Source organism: Lentinula edodes (assembly GCF_021015755.1).
Source record: "Lentinula edodes strain Le(Bin) 0899 ss11 chromosome Unknown C8R40scaffold_94, whole genome shotgun sequence".
In the NCBI taxonomy this organism is placed as follows: Eukaryota; Fungi; Basidiomycota; class Agaricomycetes; order Agaricales; family Omphalotaceae; genus Lentinula; species Lentinula edodes.
Window position 1 is genome coordinate 15,066 of NW_025764400.1, and position 16,060 is coordinate 31,125.

Sequence of the window (16,060 nt, forward strand, 5' to 3'; positions counted from 1 at the left end):
AGTGTTCTTGCTTCTCTGGGTGAGAATACGTCCAGGTAGTCCTGGTATTGGACGGGAATGGATTTCTTTAACTCCTCCGTCTCCTGGCGCTTTGATGCTTCTTCGTCGAGTTCCTTGACGACCCCCCCTTGTTCCGGACTAGGGTTTCCACTCTCAGGATCCTTTGGTTGCTGCACTCCCTCTGGGGCGCTGCTATCACTCGCCCGGAGCCTTTCTTCGGTGGGTGTTAAGATCATGTACACCGTGTAACCGTGCCAAAGCCACAAGGTGTCTAAGTGCGGAAGATGAGTGGGACAGTAGTGAAGTTATTAACAACACCGCCGTTACGCCGTTAGTCCCCGGAGATCGAGAGTATAGAGAGAGGAGCTAAGTAGCAGCCAAGTCGGAGCGGCGGTATCGCCGATGACGAGGAGCGGACCAGAGAACGTTCAAGTCCTAAGGTCAAGTGGAACATACTTCAAGGCGTTGAGCCTGAAGACTTAGAGAAGAGCTAAGTTGAGAAGGGAGATCTAAGTTGATCTAAGTTGATAATTAAACTGAGGAACTACAGTAGCATACAGGCAGTATTTATATCTACGGAACGGCGCAGTGGTGCAGAGCGCCAGACTAACTACTAGGAGCTATACGAGTAGTACCTGCAGGGTAGAGTAAAAGACAATAAGGAGAGACTAGAACGAAAGGGTATGTGTAGCGAGAAAGAACAATAAGAAGAGATTACAATAACGAGTGGATCTTCGGAGTACCGAGCGGCGGAATGGAGGCCCAAGGTATGGACTTGACAGTATCCCCCTCTTAGGCTTGAGCCCTCAAAAGCCGTTAGTACCGGGAAATACTATTAGTCACCAGAGAAAAAATTTTATATCCCGTTAGCATCGGCAATTATCCTTTTTAGTCATCAGGAAAATTTTGTTGGTTCACCATAAACCGAGTACAATTCGATGGAAAATTTTTGCTGGTCCGTGCGCAGTTTTGCCGTATAAAAGGCCCAGAGTTTCGCCAATAAGACCCAAGTTCCCAAAACTTCCAAGTCCAAAAGATGTCGACCAGCCGAACACAAACAAATACCACCAACTCCTTGACTGCCGGCCCTTCGAGGTCGCGCCCTGTCCCGCCCCCGCCGATCGACCTTACTGCCCACGAGGAGGAAGGCCTGGAGGATGATGAGGAAGATGAGGACGAGATAATCCGGAGGGCGCAGGCACGCGTAGAGAGGGTGAGGGCGAGGAAGGCGGCGGAGGCGGTGAAGAAAGCTGCAGAAGAAAAGGCTGCAAGGGCGGCAGCAGCGAGAGCGAGAGCGGCACAGGAGGCGCAAGAGCGGGCCCTTCGGGCTCGACAACAAGAGGAGGAAGTCGTTGAGCGGAGGAGGTTGTTGGCTGCTGCGGCGACCACTAGGAGTCAACAGGGGACCTCTCCCAGTGAGGTGTCGGTTTCTCCGCGGCAGCCCGCAGTAGAGATTCAGAGGACAAAGAGTAAGGGCAAGGGAAAAGCAAGGGCAGAGGTGAGTAGCTCTTTACTATCATTCCGCTATTACTAACTTGGAAAATCCTTCAGCCGGTCGGCGGGGACCCGGACAATGGTGATGATGGCGACAACGACAAGGAGCCCTGCAAACGATGCAGGGTAAAGAAGATCTCTTGCCAGCCTGCATCTGGCAAGAGAAGTTCAGTAATATGTAAACCCTGCCATGACGCCAAGGTCCGGTGCTCGTACTCCGGGCAGCCATCGACGGTGAAACGAGAAGGAGGATCGAATCCGACCGGCGAGTGCCTGGCGGTCCTCGAGAGCCAGGTAGCTCAGCTACTCACCGATAACCGGCAGCTTCGAGATGGTCAAGTAAAGGCCAATACTTACCACCGACACTTCAACAGGAAGTTGGATTGGCTAATCACCGATGCAGCAAGGAGGAGGAGGTCACCCCCGGAGATGCCGGAAGCTGGGCCGTCAGGCTTATCGAGGAAAAGGCGAAGGGTGGTGGATAGCGATGAGGAGGAAGCAAGGGAGATAGAGGAAAGAGCAGAGAAGGAGGTGGAGAAGGATGGAGAGGGAGAGGAGGAGGAAACGGCGCCGACGGAGAAAGGGAAGGAGAGGGCGGAGTAGAGTAGCATCGGACATCGGCCCTCCGGCCTTTTCTTGTAATCTTCTTGTAGTATCCTGCCCCTCTACATATTTTTCTCTTTTGCTTTTTGTATATATAAAAAATGTTAACGCGATTTTGAAATCGGAAAGCGAATGGGCCATGAAGCGGCGTAAGAAGTAATTAGTTTGGAAGTATAAGTAGTTTAAGTGTAAATGAGACATAAGTGAGCAGTGAATTGAAGACTAGAATGAACAATTAAGAGAAGAAGATAAACACTCAATTTGCTATCATCGTGTTTACCCTCTAACGCTCAAAGTAAACTTCGGCGGGGCTCGGCGGAAAAGGAATAGAGAATGAAAAGGAATAAAATGATTTTTTTGAGATCAGGGTCCAGGTTTCTGAGGGTATCGAGCATGGAAAGCGGGTACCAGTTCATCAGCATGTAATTCATCAGCAGCAACCCAAGAGAATTCATCGTCGGTACCTTCGTAACCGGCCCACCGAATGTAATAACGCAGAGGACAACGCTTATACCTTCTGTCCAGTTTGGAATCAAGGATTTCGGCAACATTGTACTCCTCTTCACCATCAACTTCAATTGGAGGTGGAGGAGATTGAGTACGATTCGGGAAAGGATTCGGCGTAACCGGCTCCAGCTGTGAGACGTGGAAAACCAGGTGAATACGGCGAAGATAGTCCGGGAGCTTGAGCTCATAAGACAAAGTACCAGGTCGACTGATGACCTTGAAAGGACCAAGATATTTTTCAGAGAATTTTTCAGTAGGACGAGTAGATCGAATGTGCTTAGCAAGGACAAATACTTTGGAGCCGATCGGGAACTCCGGGTGCGAGATTCTTTTTCTGTCAGCTTGTTCCTTGTAACGGGATTGAGCTAGAAGGATTTCCTCTCGAAAGAAAGTGTGGAGTTCATCAAGGTTAACGACGAAGTCTCTAGCTAGGTCAGACTTCATGTCGACCTCGGGCCGAACGGTGATATTTGGATAGTATCCTTTGTTAGCAAAGAACGGAGTAATACCAGTGGAAGCATTGGGAGCGTTGTTATAGGCGAACTTGGCGATCGGAAGTAAAGGCGACCAGTCATCTTGTTGGTAGGAGCAATAAATCCTGATGTACTGCTCGAGAGTCTGATTGACGCGCTCAGTCTGCCCATTGGCTTCCGGATGGTATCCAGAGGTATAATGCAGTTCCATGGAGAGCGCTTTACCGAGAGCCCGGAAGAACGCCGAAACAAATTCGGAACCACAATCAGAAGTGACATGATTAGGAACACCATGCTTGGAGAAAACGTGAATGACAAAAAGCTCAGCTAGTTGTTCAGAAGTAATGGTGTCGTGAGTTGGAATAAATATAGCTTGCTTGGAAGATCGATCCACAACGACTAGGATAGCGGTGTAACCATTTGACATTGGCAGTTGCTCATTGAAGTCCATGGAGATGGAATCCCATGGTTGGACTGGAACTGGCAGAGGTTTCAACAAGCCATAAGGCTGATGACGGCGGGGCTTATTGCGACCACAGATAGTGCAGGAGGTAACGTAGTCACGAACAAAGTCTCTGACCTTTGGCCAGGTGTATTGACGACGTACAGCTTCTAGAGTGCGGTTCTGGCCGAAATGGCCTGAGAGTGGATGATCATGGAAATAGCGGAGGACTTGAAGGCAAAGATCGCCGTGATTAGGGACATAAATACGGTCATCAAGGTGTAGTAGCTTGTCACTACCTAAGCTCCAACGTTCATTGGAAGGATCTTTTGCAAGTTCCAAACCAGCAACGGAGCTCGGGTCGGCAGGAAGGGCGAGGATGATTGCTTGGTGTAGGGCTTCGATATCCATGATAATCGAGGCTCGTAAGACCGGGCCTTCCAGGAAGGTAGCTCGAAGAGACACAGTGAGTTGTTTGTTAGTAAAGATAGGACGGAAGTTATGAGGGTTCACTTGGGCGTAGCCGATATCCCCCTCTTTAGGGTAGACGTCCCAGAGTCTAGTTATCGAATCAGGTTTCTCGCCGAGTTTCCCCGGTCGGAAGCGAATGACCATATTAAATTGATGCAAAAATTCAGACCATCGGACCTGTCGGCGTGTAAGAACCTTGGTAGTAGAAAAATACTCAAGATTCTTGTGATCGGTGACGACGTCCACTGGATCACCTGAGCCTTCCAGATAATGACGCCAAGCTTTAAAGGCCTCGAAGATGGCCAGTAGCTCTTTGTCATGGGTATCGTAGTTGAGTTCCGCCGCATGAAGCGTTCTGGAAAGGAAGGCTAGAGGATGAATTTCACCGTCAGCATATTGGATGGAAAGAATAGCCGCAATGGCATAGTCGGAAGCGTTGGTCTCCACGATAAGTGGGCGATTCGGCTCCCAATGGGCCAGTATTGGCGCAGAAGTGAAAGCAGGTTCGAGATTTTCGAAGGCCTCTTGACAGCTGCTGTCCCATATCCAGGAAGTGCCTTTTTGGGTAAGCCGAGTCATCGGCACAACGATATCACTGTAATTATAAATAAAACAACGATAGAAGTTTGCAAGACCCAGGAAGGACTGAATGTCCTTAACCTTCCTCGGAACTGGCCACTCTAGAACTGTCTGAACTTTCTCCTTGGACATAGTCAATCCGTCGGGAGAAAGAATATAACCCAAATACTCAACAGTATCCATATTGAATTCGCACTTCTCGGGGTTGGCGTAAAGTCGATGTTTCCGTAACCGCTGAAGAACCTCCTTGACGTGTTCTCGGTGTTCTTCTGGCGTATCAGAGTAGATCAGAATATCGTCAAGATAGACGATGACACAAACATCGAGCATGTCAGAGAAGATGTCATTAACAAACCGCTGGAAAGCCGCAGGGGCGTTCGTAAGGCCGAACGGCATAACCTTCCATTCGTAGGAGCCATAGCGGGTCCGAAAGGTGGTTTTCCATTCATCACCTTCAGCGATTCTGACCAGATGATAAACGTGAGCGAGATCCAATTTGGTGTATATTTTAGCTCTTTTCGGAGCGTCGAGAAGATCTGATATGAGTGGGAGTGGGTAACAATCCTTTTTGGTGATACGATTAAGTCCATGGAAATCGACGCAAAGGTGAAGTTTGCCGTCTTTCTTCAGAACAAAAAGGCTCGGAGCGCCGTGAGGAGAGGATGATGGGGTGATGGCACCAGTAGCCAGCTGTTTGTCAATAAAGTCTTTAAGGGCGACTAACTCCTTTTCAGACAAAGGATCAATACGGCCGAGGGGCGCCGAAGCGCCCTCTTCCAAGTCAATCTTCAAGTCATAGGGTCTGTGTTCAGGTAATGAATCTGCAGCAATCTCATCGAAGACATCTGCAAACTCGGCGTACTCTTCTGGGATAGAGGGATGGAGTGGAGGAACAGTAGAAGTGGTGGAAGAGCGGTCGGCGGCGCGGGCCGCGACCTCTGAGTGGATAGCACGAAGGAGAATGGGCTCCATACCAGCGTCCTTGCAAGCCCTGTTAAAGACTGCAGCACTCACCAGTGCAATGTCAACCTCGGGGGTTTCCAGCTGAGCAGCGGATTGAGAGACCGTAGGGTAAGAATAGATGGGTTCAAAGGGGAATTTAGACGGGAGGGGTTTAGCCCGTAACGTCCGAGAGCGGGAGCGAGGTGAGTCCCCAGGAGGGGTCTCCAGAATTGTCGGTGAAACCGACGGCGAAAATTCCGGTAGCGGAACAGCGACATTTGCAACCACGGGGTTGATAGCAGAAGGCACAGACGTCTGTGGAGAATCAAAGTGTGAAGTGTTGCGGAACGTAATGTTTCGAGATGCCCAGTCAATCAACGGATTGTAGCGGGATAAGAAACTGTAACCTAATACTGCTTTACAAGATGAATCTAAATGAGTAACATAAAATGGTAATAGAAGCAGCTCGCCGGAAGGAAACCGAACGGCGATATTTGCCATATCGGTAATGGGTTTGGAAGATAATGAACCATCAAAGAGACGAAGATTAACAGGAGAGATTTTGGTCGTAGGAATGGAATTTTGAGAAACATAACGAGTATCGATGAAAGAGTCAGTAGAACCAGAATCAACAAGAGTAGGAAATTTGAGAAGAGCAGAAATAGGTTCGGCCAGCGTGGCCAAATCGGATAAAGGAAATTCAGTAGTTAATGATATTACAAGAGATCGTTCAATAGAAGAAAGAGCAGACACGTTGAGATATAACTCCCCAGGTGAGGTACGAACCTGATCAACGCAGCTCCCGTTTCGTACCGGGGAACAAGAGCTGCGGACTAGTTTTCCGATTTCTCTTCAACAACCTCAATGGTTGCTTCGGGGGTTTCTTCAACCTCGGCAGCATGGCCCTTCGATTCTCGGGCCTTTCGCTTATTGCAGTCAGCAATCTGATGCTTACCACCACAGAAGAGACAAAGATTGTTCTTCATCCTTGTTTCCTTCTCGGAGGGAAGGACTTTCCCATCTGCACCAAGATGGTTGAATGCGGGGCACTGACCACCGGACTGGCCGGAATTCGAAGAGTTCTGGGGCTTACCATTGTTGTTAGGCTTACCACCAGAGAAGGGTTTAGGCTTCGGCGTGAACGGCGCCGAGGAGCCAGATGGCTGAGAGTTGTTTTGCTGGTTAGTAGAACCAGTCTTAAAGTCCGAGGAACCCTTCTTTGGGTTCCGAGCAACAAAAGGCTTACCAGCCTCACGCTTTCTAGTTTCTTTGCGCTTCCAATAACGATTGTCAATACGAAGAACTTCTTGACGATAATCGGCGAGCGTCGCCGGCTCGGGCAAACGCGCCATTTCGTCCTTGATGCGCTCAGCTAAGCCTCGTCCATAAGCCCATTTCAGGGCAGCAGAATCCCAGTTGGTACTAGCAGCTAGGGTGTTGAACCGGATGTTGTATTTCCGGATGTTCTCGGTTTCCTTCATCTTCAGATTACCAAGAGAATCTTCGGCCTCACCTTGGGCGTCGTAAACGCCGAAATTGACCTGAAGCTCCTTTACAAGGGCTTTAAAGGAGGACGTCCAGGCCGGCAGCGAGTCGAGATCCGGGTCTAGGATATCAGGGACAAACCACTCTTTGGCTGACCCACTGAGATAGGAAAGGGTGTAGTTCACCTTCCATTGGTCGGTGAAATACTTTGGACGGTCATTGAAGACCAGGGCGAGATTGACGAAGAACGTCTTGAGTTTTCGGGGGTCCGACCCGTCGAATACCTCTGGCTCCTTGACCTTGCTCTTGGATTCAGAGCTGTCAGAGGGACGGCCGAGAGCGGCGAGGACAGTACCAAGGGTCTCAATGGAGCCCTTGAATCCCGAGAGGAGTTCCAACATAGCACATTGCTCGTTGGGGATGTCAGGAGAGATAGGAGAACGGGGTCCACCAGGTCCACCAGGACCGCCGGGACCACCAGGCTCACCACGCGGTAAACCGCCGGAATCTTCATCCAGATCGTCGTGATTGTTGTCGGCGCCCGGATTGTTGGGGTCGACAGGAGGGTCTTGATCGTCGTGATCACCAGTATCCAAATCGAAATGAGGAGGTGGGTCACGAGGAGATTCAGAAGCAGCTCTACGTTGGGGTTGTTTCCCCATACGGCGGGCTATGGCTTGGAGAATTGGAGAATCAATTTGAGTAGTTGAACGGCCCCGAGCCGGAGCGACCACGGGGGGTTGTCCACGGCAAGGGGTCATGTAAGACCTGGGTCACAATAGGTCTTAAGGTAGGGTTTGGTGTATGGAGGTTTATGTTGTAGCGTGCTAGGAGCAGGCTGGAGCTCGAAGGGAGCTACGGGAACTGCGACCGAGGACAGGAATGACCTAGTAGTGGCTGGGGCGAATAGATGGTGACCCTTGAGGGGGTTCCCAGGAGGTCCAGAGAGGTCCCTAAGGCGTAGGGAGGTTAGGTAGATAGACGGAACCTTGTAATATCGCGTAGTAGGAGTTGTACTCGCTAGAACGTCAATATAGGAATCGAATAGGTCGTAGATAGGATTGGGTCTCGAGGTTGTAGGCTCCCGAGAGGGTACACGCCCGGAAGGGAAGGTTCCCGGGGACTGGGCTTAAGGAGGGATGTCCTAGAGTGTTGAAGGTAGTAATGGAGAAGCGATACGTGGTTCGACGTGAAGAGTAGCTTCGACGTTACTCAGATTGAGGTCCTGAAGCCTATAGAATGGCTAGGGAGCTCGAGGAGGTTTGGGGAGGTTAGCTCACCAAGGTGGTAGGCGTTGGGGAGCTTTAGTATTGTTCAAGGGAGCTCGGGAACTCACTTGGATTGCTTAGACATGAAGTAAAAGCGTGTATTGGATCGTATAGACGATTACAGAGGCGATAGACAAGAGTTGAGAGAAACAGAGGTAGAGAAATAGAGAGTAAAGAGAATTCCATATAGGTAGCAGGTACAAAGGGACAGGGACTGGACCTATGTAAAGGGTGTGTGTTCAAAATATACCAAGCTGGGGATCGTTAGGACATAAGGGTACTTATATAGGTAACATGAAAGGGTCAGGGGAGCATTGTGTGAAGTGAGCATTTAATGGGGATGAACTAGAATACATGAGGACAGTCTGATGGATGCGTGGGCAAGTTCCCAGGTCTGTCAGGCGGTAGTGGTTGTGGAGATTGAGGATGGAAGTGGCGCGTCAGGAGGTTCTTGAAGAGGAAGGGTGTGTTCCCGAGGGAGACAGGAGGTTCGGGGACGTTGCTTGAGTGGGAAGAACGGGGGTTACCGCGTCATGGTTTAGTGCCAATGCATGACAGGTCAGAACTTGGACAGGTTGTCCGTCACCAGTGTACAAGGTGCTGTACTCAAATTGTTGTTCTTCTTCCATGGCTTCAGGAAGAGCCGACGTAGTAGGGACTGTAGCTGGACCGGAACCGCGATTACGGCGACGTGGTTGACCGCAGAGAATGGGGCGAAAGATTGGGCTGTAGTGAAGAAAGTATTTTCTTTGGAGTTAGCTCTAGATTGAGCTCAAGTTTTCAGAGGCATAGAAATGATAGGTCAGTACGACGTTAACGGATTGAGTTTAATTATACTGTTAAGATCATGTACACCATGTAGCCGTTCCAAAGCCACAAGGTGTCTAAGTGCAGAAGACGAGTGGGACAGTAGTGAAGTTATTAACAACACCACCGTTACGCTGTTAGTCCCTGGAGATCGAGAGTATAGAGAGAGGAGCTAAGTAGCAGCCAAGTTGGAACGGCGGTATTGCCGATGACGAGGAGCGGACCAGAGAACGTTCAAGTCCTAAGGTCAAGTGGAACATACTTCAAGGCGTTGAGCCTGAAGACTTAAAGAAGAGCTAAGTTGAGAAGGGAGATCTAAGTTGATCTAAGTTGATAATTAAACTGAGGAACTACAGTAGCATACAGGCAGTATTTATATCTACGGAACGGCGCAGTGGTGCGGAGCGCCAGACTAACTACTAGGAGCTATACGAGTAGTACCTGCAGGGTAGAGTAAAAGACAATAAGGAGAGACTAGAACGAAAGGGTATGTGTAGCGAGAAAGAACAATAAGAAGAGATTACAATAACGAGTGGATCTTCAGAGTACCGAGCGGCGGAATGGAGGCCCGAGGCATGGACTTGACAGTGGGGGACTCTTCCTTCGTGGGCGATATATGAAGGAAGTATGCTGGGGTTCCCTCCCTCAATAGGCAGTCCATCCCAGCAGCTCCTATTAAGCTGATGGGTTTCCCTTGTATGGTGAGGTCCGATTTTCGTTCCACCACATGGGTACCCACTATGAGCTGCTTTCTTCGGAAGTTGTTGTGTCTTATTGAACCCTTGGGAGTCAGACCAGACCTTGAAGGAATCTTGGGTATATTCAGACTTTCGATGTCTAAGGTGGGGAGATCGGGATAAGGTCCATGTTCCCTCCTTTTCTTCCTCCACCGGACTTTTTGCTTAGCTCCAGGCCAGGAGGAGGATCATTCCGTGTCCCTACTCTTCCACTTTTGAAAGGCCTCCTCTGAATCCTTCGCTGGTTGTGGGGTTACTTTCTCCATGGCAGATTGTCCGGCCTCGAGGACTTCCTCCACCTCTTGTTCTGTGCTTTTGCTCGCAAACGCTAGCTATTCGTTGATCCCCATAAGGATTGGGTCGTCTGGCCCTAGATTTTTGTCCGAGGGGAATTATTCGTGTGGACCTGGTTGACTCGCCTCGTACTCCTTGTCCTTCACTTCCTCTAGTTTCACCCTCGTCCTTGGAGCTCTAAGAGGAGCTTCAGGAGGTTGTTGAGGAGCTTCTGGAGGTTGTTGCGGAGTTTCAGGAGGTTGTTGAGGAGCTTCAGGAGGTGGTTGGAGAATTCCTTCGTGTATTTCCTCGCTGTTTACCCCCCTTCCTAGCTTCTCAGTACCTCCCTCGGCGCCTGGTTGGACAATTTCCGATGCAAGGGCTGCTGAGATTTGGACGTTTCAGTCCTGGAACGTCAGGCAAAGTTCCTTCCAGTCAATTACTGGGTTGTGCATGCGTAGCCACGGCAGTCCTAGCACAATTGGAGCCACGGGGTGTAATCGAGTTACTAGGAACTCCACCTTGTGAATTGTTCCATCTGCAAAGCTGATCTGGTCAGTGTAGGTCTGAGTTATCAATCCTGCGGAGGTAGGTTGCCCGTCGAACAACTCCAAAGGGATGCTGTTTGTTAGGTCAACCAGATTTTCGGGATGTCACATAGCAATGGTTTTGTCTATGAAGCATCTAGTTGCTCCACTATCCACTAGTGTGGCATATTCTTTGTCTTCATTGAGGTCGGAGAACGGAAAGCGTGTAAGGATGATGAAGGAGTTATAGGATCGGGATGTGAGATGAGCTGGTTGACTCCCCGCGAGTGCAGCTCTTATTGTGGTAGGCAAAGTTGTTGCGGGGCTTCGCAGTTCGCCCTGATCTACCTCGAAGCCCCCTGCCCATTTCCCACTTCACCCAACAGTTCTTGCTCACCTTCCTTTGGTGAGTCTAAGATGTGAACGTTCCAGAGATCATCCATTCCTTCCCGTTCCTCCACCATGATCCCGGCACGAATCCGTTCTAAAGGACGAGTTGAATCGTCCTTACGACCTCCCCCTTGGTTGGCCGTCCCTCTTCCTCGAGTTGAATCGGCCTTGGAAGCTCTCTCTGAGCTCCCTTGATCCTCCGCTGGACGTTCTAACGACTCCGGGCTAGGGCAGTCCTTTGCCCAGTGTTCCTTTCGTCCACAATGCATGCAGAACTCTTGCCTTCATCTCCTCCACTTCTGCGCTCTTTCCTCAGGAGTCCATTTCCTCCCGGTATCAGTAACTCCTGCCCGGAGGACCACTTCAGTCCATTCTCCTCCATCCCTGCAGTGGCAGCAGTCTTTGTCTTCCTCTCGATTTTCGCTAACGTAGTTTTCCCCTTTCCCCCAAGCTGCGGACGCCCTCTGTCGTCCTTCTTTCCAGTTGGACCTGTTTTGGGACCTCCCTGTCACAGCTGGTTTGGGATTGGAGGTCCAGATGTCAGCTGGGTCTCATTCCCTTCGCAAGGGGGATTTATAAGGAGCTTCGGGTGCTAGTTCCAACCCGGGAAAGCGACTCAGCCATCCTTGCAGCATTTTTTCGCGGTGGAGGTTCCTCAAACTCTCCGCTTGCGCACGTACAGCTCCATCCAACTTCGTGAACACTCGAGTCCACTTGTCGTAGGATCGAGGTTCTTCCCTTCCGGTAACAACCTGCAGAGGCAACCAGGGAGCTACCCCTTTCTTGAGGTATGTCACCAGGGCCTCATTGTTAAATCCGGTCAGAGGGGTGTATTTGTTGAAGCGAATGAAGAAGTTGGCGAAGCTCTCCTCCGGCATTTGCTTCATCCAGGCCAATCTCCTCCTTGCCTCGTCCGCTTCGTCGATGGGTCCGAATTTGGAACCGAATTCTGGTTTGAACTCCGTCCAGTCTTCGAGACAGGTGTACTCCCCCCTCAGTTGTTGCTGATTCAATGTGTCGAAGTGGGAGAGTGCTGCACCAGTGAGATGGCTGGCTGCCGAAGCGCATTTGTCCTTTTCTCGAGCGTAGATAGTAAGACGTACCCCAAACATCCTCTCCAAACTGAGGACCCATGTCTTCCATGCAGACCGGTCATCACCTGCAAAGCTTTCGATCTTACCGACATCGAGTTTCGACTCGATAGTGATTCAATTTTTTTCTTTGTTGCTCTCCCAAGTGTTCCGTCCTTTGTTGGGGTTCTAGGAGCTGCTTTACGATGCCAACCTTGTTTGGGATTGTAGTACCAGGGTTGGTCCGGGTCATAGCGAGTTGGAGGTACTTCAGGAGCTCCAGTGAGAAGCTCCACTCCTTCCTCACCGTTCCTACCCTTGTTCCTACTTGACTGGGTGTATTCCCCTTTGTTGGACCCTTCGGAATCATTATCACTCGGTCCTTCTGAAGGTGGTGGAGGGGGAGCTCCTCCACCGCTTCTTTCCTCCTGCCTCCTTTGATCCCGTCCCCCCTGGCTCAGAGGTCTTTTTCGATCCCTTGTTTGGCTTAAAAGGTGTGGGGGAGGTTCTCTATCAGGGGGTCTAAACCCTCCCCCACTCGCAGCTACTCTGCCGTCCTCTAGCGCGTACCTTCCTCCCTCCGGTCTCGCATACTCCCCGAGCTCTGCTCTTTGCACGCGAGCTCCCCATTCCTGAATACGCCTTCTATCCACACTCAGGGTGGCGGGTAGCAGGGCTGTTTGTCCCTCCTGAGGGTTCCCTTCCCTAACTCCCATAGGAGTTTGTCTGGTAAAAGATATTGGCTCCGTAGTTTGCCAACTTCTTGGCTAGGGTACTATAGGAGAGGGACCCTCCTCGTGTCCTCTATCATTACCATCCTGTTTTGGGAATCGGTCCGCCAGTCGGTATTCCCCCCGCTGCAAATCCCTTCCTTACTTCATGGAGTTGTTCCTGAAGCATCTCAATGACTCAAGCCTGTTGTTGGATCATTACTGCCAACTCTTGAGAGCGTGCCGAGTCGACAGCCATGCCAGGTCGGTTCGTCTGAGCTCCAGTTACAAAGGGAGTTCCAAAAGGAGCTCCCTGCGGGGGTACCGCCTCTTCGTGAAGTGCCAACGTTTTTCGTTGGTTCGGACCCCTTTGACTTTCCGCTCCCACTGCCTGAGACTGCATCGATACCGACCCTTGATAGGGTATGACTGATGGATTGCTCAGTCTTGGAGGAACGTGTACAGGGTTGGGAACCAACCGAGCTGTCAGATCTTGTCCGGACATCTGGGATGAATGTTGTGCACCATCCATCCTTACCTCACGAAACTGGTATCGCTGCGTCGAGACTGGAGTTACCGGTTTTGTCTGCAGGTTAACTCTGGGGGGAGGAGTCGAATTTTGAATCAAGGCATGTACAGTGGGGGAGGTCCCCGAGCGTAACTGGGGGCTCCTCGTGGCCATGTTACCGGGGTTAAGGAATTCAGGAACCTCGATATTTCTGGGCGATGAATGTTTCTGTGCCAGGAAACGACCATCAGATCCATGGAGCTGCCTTTTCTGGTCAAATTGCTCCGGAGGGAACTCCCCTACACTCTCTGGTTCGCATTGAACCATATACGAGGTTCCCCAATTATCCGCAACCAGTCTGCGACGGAATTCCAAGGCTCTTTCTAAATTCGATCCAGAAAGTTCCTCTGACAGCATCAGAGTGTCTGATTCCACTAGTAACGTCCGGTGTCGGGTCTCCTGCGAGCACAACATTGCTTCAGACTCCTCACTCCTCACCAGAAGCTGGTGCATATGCCTCATGGGCGTGTACGTGTATACCGTCTGTCCGTTACGGACCCAGACAGGACTATCCTGATCAGGCATTGACTCCACTGGGGCCAGGAGGTGAGCCGTGGTGTATCTCCTGCATCTACAATTTTTTGCAGCAATTGCGTTGACATCCTTGTTGCTTTCTTCATCAATTCTCGCAGCCACCGCCGCTAGGTTTGCGTTCCGAAGTATTTGGATTGCCTGGTAGTTCGGGATATTAACCCTCGAAGGGGGAGGTTCAAATCGTATAGCTCCTGATCTGTAGTTAGATGCTCGGTACAATATATGCAGCCCCGCTTTGCCACAGAATTCCTTCTCCCTTCCATGGGTATGAGGGAGGAGGGGAAGTATTCCCCTCGAGTTTCAGAACGATTGCCCGTAACGTGCCTCTGCCTCTAACAGTTCCAACATCCTCTCTGGGTCCAACAGGACGTTGTGCAACCAGAGAAAGTCTGATTGGTTCACTGGGCCTTCTCTGGGAGGTCTATCTCCAGTTGAGTTCCCATTGTTAGGAACTGTACTCGTAAGTCTGAGAATTCAAGACCGTCTCCCAATATTTCGATCCCCATCGACTCCAATACCTCCCTTAAGACCATAGCTACGTCCTCCGGGATACACTCCTGAATTTGAATGACGTCTTCCAGACACAATGTCATTTCAAACAACGGTTGTACTGGGAAGTTGGTCCTGCTATGATGTATTGCATGTGTATGCTCCCAGTTGGGCGTATTCATAGCTGGACTTTTCAGGAGAGTGGAGAGCAAACTTCCTCGTCTCGGGGGAGGAAGGTTAAGGGACTGTACTGGAGGAGTTGGTAACCTCCGGGATGACGTCCGAGACTGTTTGGATATGGCAGGTGATACCCTCCTCTGTGGAAGTTTCTCCTGTTGTCGTACTGTAAGAGGATCTGTATTCTCCCCTTGTAACCTTTTGATAGCGGCTACTTGGCCGCTGACTCTTCCACCCGCGTTCGGTTCCCCAGGTAGGGGAGTAGGCGAAACCTCCCATGGGACTACTGGCAGGTTGGGCATAACCCATGGAGGTATACCTCCGTTGTGGTGGTCCCATCCCAGGTTCCACTGGAGGGGGCTCCTTACATTGCTAGTGGTTTCATCCCCGAACGACTGTTCTGGGATGGACATCAGGTGTTGACCAGCTGCCACTGTGATGACAGTGGAGCTAGCAGCCTGGTTTGACTTTTGAGCTTGTGTCGTGTTTCCACGAGATAAGGCGCTCTTTTGTTTCTTTGATTCGAGTTTGGAACTAGAAGGTGGTTCCGTTGACGTCGCAGACATTTCGTTGCGATGAGTCCGTTTGGTGATGGGAGAGCTTGGTATAATGTAAGACCTGGGTCAGAATAGGTCTTAGGGTAGGTTTTGGTATGAGGAGTTTACGTTGTAGCATGCTAGGAGCAGGCCGGAGCTCGAAGGGAGCTACGGAAACTGCAACTAAGGACGGGAATGACCTAGTAGTGGCTGGGATTGAGAGATGTGACCCTTGAAGGGGTTCCTGTAAGGTCCAGGGAGGTCCCTAAGGCGTAGGTAGAGGAGGTAGAGGTACGGAACCTAGTAGCGTTGCATAGGAGGAGTTGTACCCGCTAGAACATCAATGTCAGGTCGAATAGGTCATAGAGAGAATAGGTCTTGAGTGTATAAGCTCCTGAGAAGGTATACGCCCGGGAGGGGAGGTCCTGGGAACTGAGGGTTAGAGGTGGATGACCTCGAGTGTTGGAGGTGGTAACGGAGAAGCGACACATAGTTCGACGTTACCTAGATTGAGGTCCCAGAGCTTGTGGAGCAATTGGGAAGCTCAAGGAGGTTTGGGGAGGTTAGCTCACCAAGGTGGTAGGCGTTGGGGAGCTTTAGTATTGTTCGAGGGAGCTCGGGAACTCACTCGGATTGCTTAGACGTGAAGTAAAAGCGTGTATTGGATCGTATAGATGATCGTAGAGACAATAGACAAGAGTTGAGAGAAACAGAGATAAAGAAACAGAGAGTAAAGAGAAATCTGTATGGTTAGCAGGTACAAAGGGACAGGGACTGGACCTATGCAAAAGGGTGTGTGTTCAAAGTATACCAAGCTAGGGATGCTTATGTTACCAAGGATACTTGTATAGGTGGGCTGAATAGGTAAAGGGACATTGTAATAAACGAGCATCTAATGGGGCTGGCGTGAAGTGCAGAACCCATGAGGCTAAATTGATAGGGGATTGTCCGGCAGCATACGCAAGTTGCGGGGCTGTC